Source organism: Bidens hawaiensis, unplaced genomic scaffold (genome assembly GCF_021521415.1).
Source record: "Bidens hawaiensis isolate Kalapana, Puna unplaced genomic scaffold, B.hawaiensis_p1.1 tig00056812_1, whole genome shotgun sequence".
Lineage (NCBI taxonomy): Eukaryota > Viridiplantae > Streptophyta > Magnoliopsida > Asterales > Asteraceae > Bidens > Bidens hawaiensis.
The window spans coordinates 62,259-69,089 of record NW_027506371.1 but is presented as its reverse complement, the minus strand read 5'-3'; the positions used below and the strand labels follow the sequence as shown (position 1 = coordinate 69,089).

Here is a 6,831-nt window from a genome sequence, read left to right as displayed (position 1 = left end):
CTTGCCATCCTTCTTACACACCTTCATTTCCCACTTAATCGCCAATACTAATGGCAATGACCCCTATTGTGATTGGAAAAAAAAATCTAAACCCCCCTTGTGATCAAAAGCCTCAAAGGAGCCCTAGTTTTAAAAAAAATTCGGCACGTGGCCAACGTCGAGTTCTTATCCGTCGGCTTATTTATTTATTTTTTTTATCGGTGGTAGGGGCTTATTTGTCTTAAGATATGTTTACAAAATTAATTTTCTTTTGAATCTTATTATTTTGAATAGACTCCACTTAAAATTAAGGGTATGTTTGGCAAGGAGCTTTTAGAAGTTTTTAGGGGACTCAAGCTTTTAAAAAAAAGCTCATACTCAATTAAAAGTCTTGTTAGGTTGAAGAAGCTTGAAGCTTTTAAGTCATGAGAAAAAACTTCTTTTTTAAACGCTACTAAAAAGCTACAAGCTTTTACATTTAAATTTACAAGTTTGGTACTTGAACTTTTATCAACTTTTGTAAATTTTTATATAATAGTTATATATTTTACCCTTATTCAAAACTAACTACTCCTATGACTCTTTAAAAATCCATAACTTTTTCACACATTAATATTTTTTAAATAAATTACATCATAAAAAATAGCATTTTGTTCTCTTTCATTTGAGTATGATATTGCTATACTTCTTTACCGGTTATGATTGGCAACAAGTCGAGTCAGATGAGCTCGGGTCATGTGTAAGACCAAATTAGAGTCGGAACAAGTCGATAAAAAAGGGTTAATTTAGCTCGGTTCGTGTCGGTACGGTTTTGAGTTTAAAGGGGCCAGGTCAGAACATGTTTCAGATTAAAACAGGGTCGGGTCGGAAAGAGTTTCTGATCAAAAGAGGTTGGTTTAAAAAATTATCTATTTGAAATTACTGTATATTTTAGCTTTGTTTCTTGATTTTCGTCATCGATTACACACTTACTGCTTTTGCACGAAGTATACATCTGCATTCGGGTTATGCGTGCACTAATATCAAGTGAATCACGTACCGACACTGATTATGCGGTTGATGTCAAGTTGCGTGCGAGCTCCGCCGCACCGCGCTGGCACCCAATTAGTTTTGTTAAAAGCCCCAGCTACTCCGCCAAATACCTAAATATATCTAAAAAGCTCCAGCTACTCTGCCAAACACCTAAATATATTTAAAAAGCTACAGCTAACAGCTACCAGCTTCCAGCTAACAGCCACCAGCTAGTTTTGCCAAACATACCCTTAAGCTAGTTTTGCCAAACATACCCTTAGGGTATGTTTGGCAAAACTAACTGGTAGCTGTAGTTGAAAGCTGGTGGCCGGTGGTTTGAAGTTGGTAGCTGTAGCTTTTTAGATATATTTAGATATTTGACAGAGTAGCTGGAGCTTTTAATAAAATGTATAAAATGACCAAAATTGGCGTAACTAAAAAAAATAATATTAAATATACTAATTTTGAAGGTTATTTAATTAATTAAATTCTAAAAGCCTGTAGCTCTTTCTAAACACTACTAGTTAGAGATTCTATCTTTTATTCAATTAAAGAATTCTGCTTAAACAAGTTTCTATTCATCTCACATGTTTCCAATTAAAATAAAAGTTATAAATTTATGTACTAATATTTTAATATTAGCAAAACATAAAAGATACCATAAATAAAAACGCCTATTTAACAGCAAAATCTAACTTTACATTTTATACAAAAACTTCTAACCAAAATCAACAAGTTATTTGGTCTCTAAAGTTTTCAATCTCTTCAAATATAGGCAGTCTTTTTGATCTAACTGGGGCCCATATATTCATCACCTTCTCAAGCCCATTAACAAAGTCATTATGAAGGCCCAACTCAGGAAGGCATGCTGGCATGGTACAAACTCAAAGTGTTGGCATCAAAGTTGCCATCCCCGATAACAATTCTTGGGCCTGGTTTCTTGCCTTGATTTCGTCAGATCCCGGGACCTCACCATTGAGGACTTGTTGAAGGACCGAGCCGGCTTCGGTGTATCGGGCCTGTTTCATCAGGCAAAGGCCCAAATTGTTAGCCTTATTTGCATCAGGGTCAATCATTTGGGCTTTCTTGTAGATCACCTCTGCTGTTATGAAGTTGGGCTTTTGCATGTAGGCCCAACCCAAATTGCCCAAAATTCTAGAAGTTTCTTGTCTAACGGAGACTTGAAACCTCTTGCCGTGAGATCTAGCAGTCTTTGTTGGTTTACCGTTAAAACACTTGTCCTTTATAAATCATCCTAAGCTTTTGTCTTAATAAAGCTATTTGATCATCAACTTTCCCACATTTCTATTCAATAGACATTCGACACGACCCGTTAATCTTATATGTAAAAATAAAACTGAATTAACTAAGCCAATTGAGAAACCGATAATTTGGCTAGAGTTTGTGTGCTTTAACCGAATAACCAAGCCTTGGGATCTAGTTATTGTTATGTGCGTATAAATAGCATAATGTTCTGCCTTTAAAACTCAAAACTTTTTAATAAATTCCTTTATCGAAAATATAACACTTTTATTTTTTCGTTTTCTTTTCAAAATAAGAAACAAAAATTCTTTTTCATTTCCTTATCTTCCTTTATATTGGTATGTAAGATGTATTTGATATATTATGAATGCACCATCTACCATGCATTGTTTTAAGTGCATGATTAATGAAGTTGGTACTCTATGCATGTGTGGTTGTACCTTGTACAAATCCATGAGAAGATTATCAATGGATTGTTGTGATGTTTTGGAGCGTAGGCCCCTAAATGACTTGATTGCTTCAATGGCTTCTTCACTTCTATTCAACTGCTTCATTGCAACTGCCATGTCTTTTAAGGCACTCTCCACTCTATCTCCTTCATTTATTGCCTTCCAAAACCACACTATTGCACCCTCGGGATCCCTTTCCACAAGCTGCATGAATATATTGTAAAATCGAAGAACATCATGTTAACCGAATTATATAGTCCGAGGTTAGTTTAAGTAATCCTGAGCTTGCGTTTTCCTTTTAGTTGTTTTGTAGACCGCCTTTTAAAGCTAATCTACAAAAACAAGGCATGAAGGTCATATTTGTATATGGGTTGGGGTAAGACTATGCACTATGAGCGCGGAAGGGAGGGGGAGAGGGGCGCGGTGGGCTCCAAACACCGCCGAGGGGCGCTGATGGGTGGGGCGCGGAGGATGGAACGGTGGAGGGGATGATGGGCACAGAAGGGAGAAGGGTGGACCCTCTCTTTTTTCATCTCTCACATACCCACATACATACATACATACACATATATATATATATATATTGGGGGTGCCCAAGGGGCATTAACCATAGCGGGGCGGGCTTCGATGCCCCGTTTTCTACGAGACGATTACATGGCGTTGACGTGGCACGGTGGAGGGACTTCGATGCCCCACACTATAGCACACAGCCTAAGTGAGTAAGAGCATTCTTAATCCTACCTCTATATTCAAATTTAAAATTAAACTAAAAAACAATATAATTTCTCTCTTCCTTTCAATTAAATAATATTACTTTCAACAAATATTAAATAATTATAATGGGTGAATAGTAACTTTTCAAATTAAAAAAAAAAAACAATTGCATCTTTCTTTTTTCACTCACAACACCCTAAACTACTTTCAATATTATAAAAATATTCACTCACTAAATATGATGGACATAATGTGAATGCTCTAAATCCTTAAATGTTTGCTAAGTTATACCCAAAAATCTAGATCACTCTTCATAAAATTTTAGTTTTCTCTCTTCTTCATAAAATTGGGATAATGCTTTTGTATGAATGGAATACAAAGGTTTGTTTTGGTCCCTTTCGTTTTATTAATAAAAGTATTAATGTTGTATTCTTATAGTTCGACTCCTAAAGTGTAGCTGGTGAATAAGTTAAAAAGTGGTGCTTCACCATAATCTTATAAAAAGTACTCTTTTGGTTAAAAAAAACCACTAAATATGTTTTAATTCAACAAAATTTATGTGAAAAAATTCAAAGAAAAAAGAATTAACCTGAACATGTTTAGCTTTTATATATGAACCATCACCGGATGTGACTCTGATATGAATTTGATCTTCCTTCGTTCTTGAGTTCACTTCCATTCTCTCTCTCTTAACAATACGCACGTCTATCTTTGATTTATTATTATTATCACTATTATTACGAATATATAGGGTTAAGACAAGGAAAATGATAAATGAACCTGGACAAAGGTATGTCCACATCAACTTATAGCCTTTTCACACCCATTATTTTTTTTTTCATTTAATTAGTAATTGCCGCTTAACAAAACAAAAACAAAAAAAATCCATATAGAAATTATTTAATAAATTTATGGGAAACAAATAACATGCTTTTAAGAATCTTTGATTTGTTTAGTCTTCAAAATCAAAGGAATTTTGCTATACGTAGTGTCCTTTTGTTAAAAGTATGACTTTATAGTCAATTCATTTGTGATAATTTTATAGTTTGATGTTCTAATAACTGGTTAAACGTGTTAACGAGGTATCTTCCGGAGTTTCGGACTGGTGTATGTGATTATGTTACTGGAATGCAAGGAAGTTGGAAGAAGGAGGACTGTTGTGCAATATTGGAAAAAAGAGAAGGAGGCGCTTATAATTGGTTAAAGAGTGGCGATATCTCAGTAGGTTTTATTCATTCATTTAATCAATTTTATTTTCAGAAGGTTTCACCGGTTCGTCTTCTTCATATTTATTATCGAAAAGTTAGGGTTTGTTTTGTTGATACAGATGTAGTCTTAAGATCAACTCGTATTTTCTGATCTTAAGTGTTCTTTGTGTTTTGTTGTTGAATCTGTATAAAGAATTGGGGGTTTAATAAAATTGGTTTAGGTTTGTGTGTAAATCCATGGTTGCTGACACGGTAATCTGTCTAAGATACCACACAATTTTAAATAATTATAATATCCTTTTTAGTTTTTGATATTACCATATTCTATTAACTTTGTTTCCTGAACAAATTCAAAGTGTATATGTCACACCCCTGGCCGAAGACGGAAACGCCGGGGCATGCGTAGATTGAAATCACGCACATGGTATTAAATGTAAAAACTCATATTAAAATAAACTAATAAATTGTTCAAACCAAATAGAAACCATGACATAGCAATTTATTCATTAAACTTCTAAGCCTGACTGATGCCCTATATAAAGCTTCAAAAATCTTCATAACTTAATTTCCATTACCTGAAAAACATGCGAGAGGTCAACTAAAAATAGTTGGTGAGAACATAGGTTTTAAAAATAAGTTTTATGTTAAAAACATTCCATATGTGTTAAGTTACTTGTATACTTTTGTGATTGCAACCAAACCTCTGAGACGTTTAGCGAGTCGTCTAATCCACGATTAGACTATTATGTTTAATGTTTTATGATCGTCGGATTCTGAACACCCATGCCTCTACCCGAGGCCTGCGTGGGCGGGTCGGGCCAATAGATCTATCATCATACTACCACGGGCTTAACAAGTTAATGGTTGTGCATGCGATTAAGTATACACTTGTAATGATTACACATAACGAATATAATGAAATAAAGCTTGAATCGAATAGCATGTATAAAACGTAGAATAAATAAGTTGCATGTTTCCACCCCGAGTTATAAAACATTTAAAAGCATGTAAAAGGGGCTATGAACTCACCTTGCTTGACGGATGAACACGAACACGAACACGAGCAAGAGTTTGTTGAACCGGTTACGGGATGCCCTAGATTAAGTTTGATTTTTAAATTAGTTGTCGCATACTAGAATGTTCTAAACCAAGAGCATGACCTCCAGCAAGTTGATTCCCAGGTAAGAGTCACGGGTCCAATGGGATTATTTACGCCATTCTTGCCTTCGACAGAACCGTTTGCTTGTCGGATACATACATACCCGGTTTATACTCTATTTGTATACTAACTCAAAATGTTTTAGATTGGTTTTGATAAATCATAAAGTACGAGGTTAAAAGTGTAATATCATATAGTTTGGGTGTTTATTAATATTTAAGAAAGTATAGGGTTCAAAGTGTAAATATTATAGTTTAGGATGCTTATTAACATTTATGAAAGTAGAGGGTTTAAAGTGTAAATATTATAATTTAGGATATTTATTGGCATTTATGAAAGTATAAGGGCCAATTATGTAAATATAATTTTTAGTTATGATAACTTTATGAGTTTTTGAAGATCATAAAAATATTCATAGTTGTTCTTGGAAAAATTATACTTTGATCCAAGATTTTGAGAAAATAATTAGGATTTCTTGGAATAACATGATCATCATATCTTTTAGAGCAAAACGTAAGGGTCTTATTAACAATATATGATGATCGTGGTGGGGTATATGAACAACTATGAAGATTCAATATAAAACTCAAGAAGATAAGAACAAACTAAAAGAAGTTCATAAGAACAAGATCAAAATCAACGAAATATGAAGAACAACAATGAAAATATTTAAAACGTACTTGATTATGCTTAGAGAGAAAAGAGAGAATGGGATTTGGTGTGAAAAATAATGAGAATGAGGGGCTATATTTATAAGCCAAAAGTTGAGGTTTGAATATGATTTAGATAGAGAAAAAATTGTTTAAAACTTAAGAGATCACCACCTTAAAGATAATGATAATAATAATAATAATGTATGCAGCAGCAGCAACAACAACAACAACAACAACAACAACAACAACAATAATAATAATAATAATATGTGTGGGTACACTTTAAAAGTGCACGACACTTTTTCTTATACAACTTTTTTTTTTCAAATAAAAGAACTAGATAAATTAATTTGAGAAACAAGGTTAAGATAGAAGGTTCTAAAATGTTCCATTTT

General features: G+C 33.7%; 1 pseudogene; it reads right to left on the bottom strand.

The window, feature by feature from the left end:
- Positions 1–1,718: 1,718 nt before the first annotated feature.
- On the bottom strand, positions 1,719–4,095 carry LOC143617669 (protein SULFUR DEFICIENCY-INDUCED 1-like; annotated as a pseudogene).
- Positions 4,096–6,831: the final 2,736 nt, after the last annotated feature.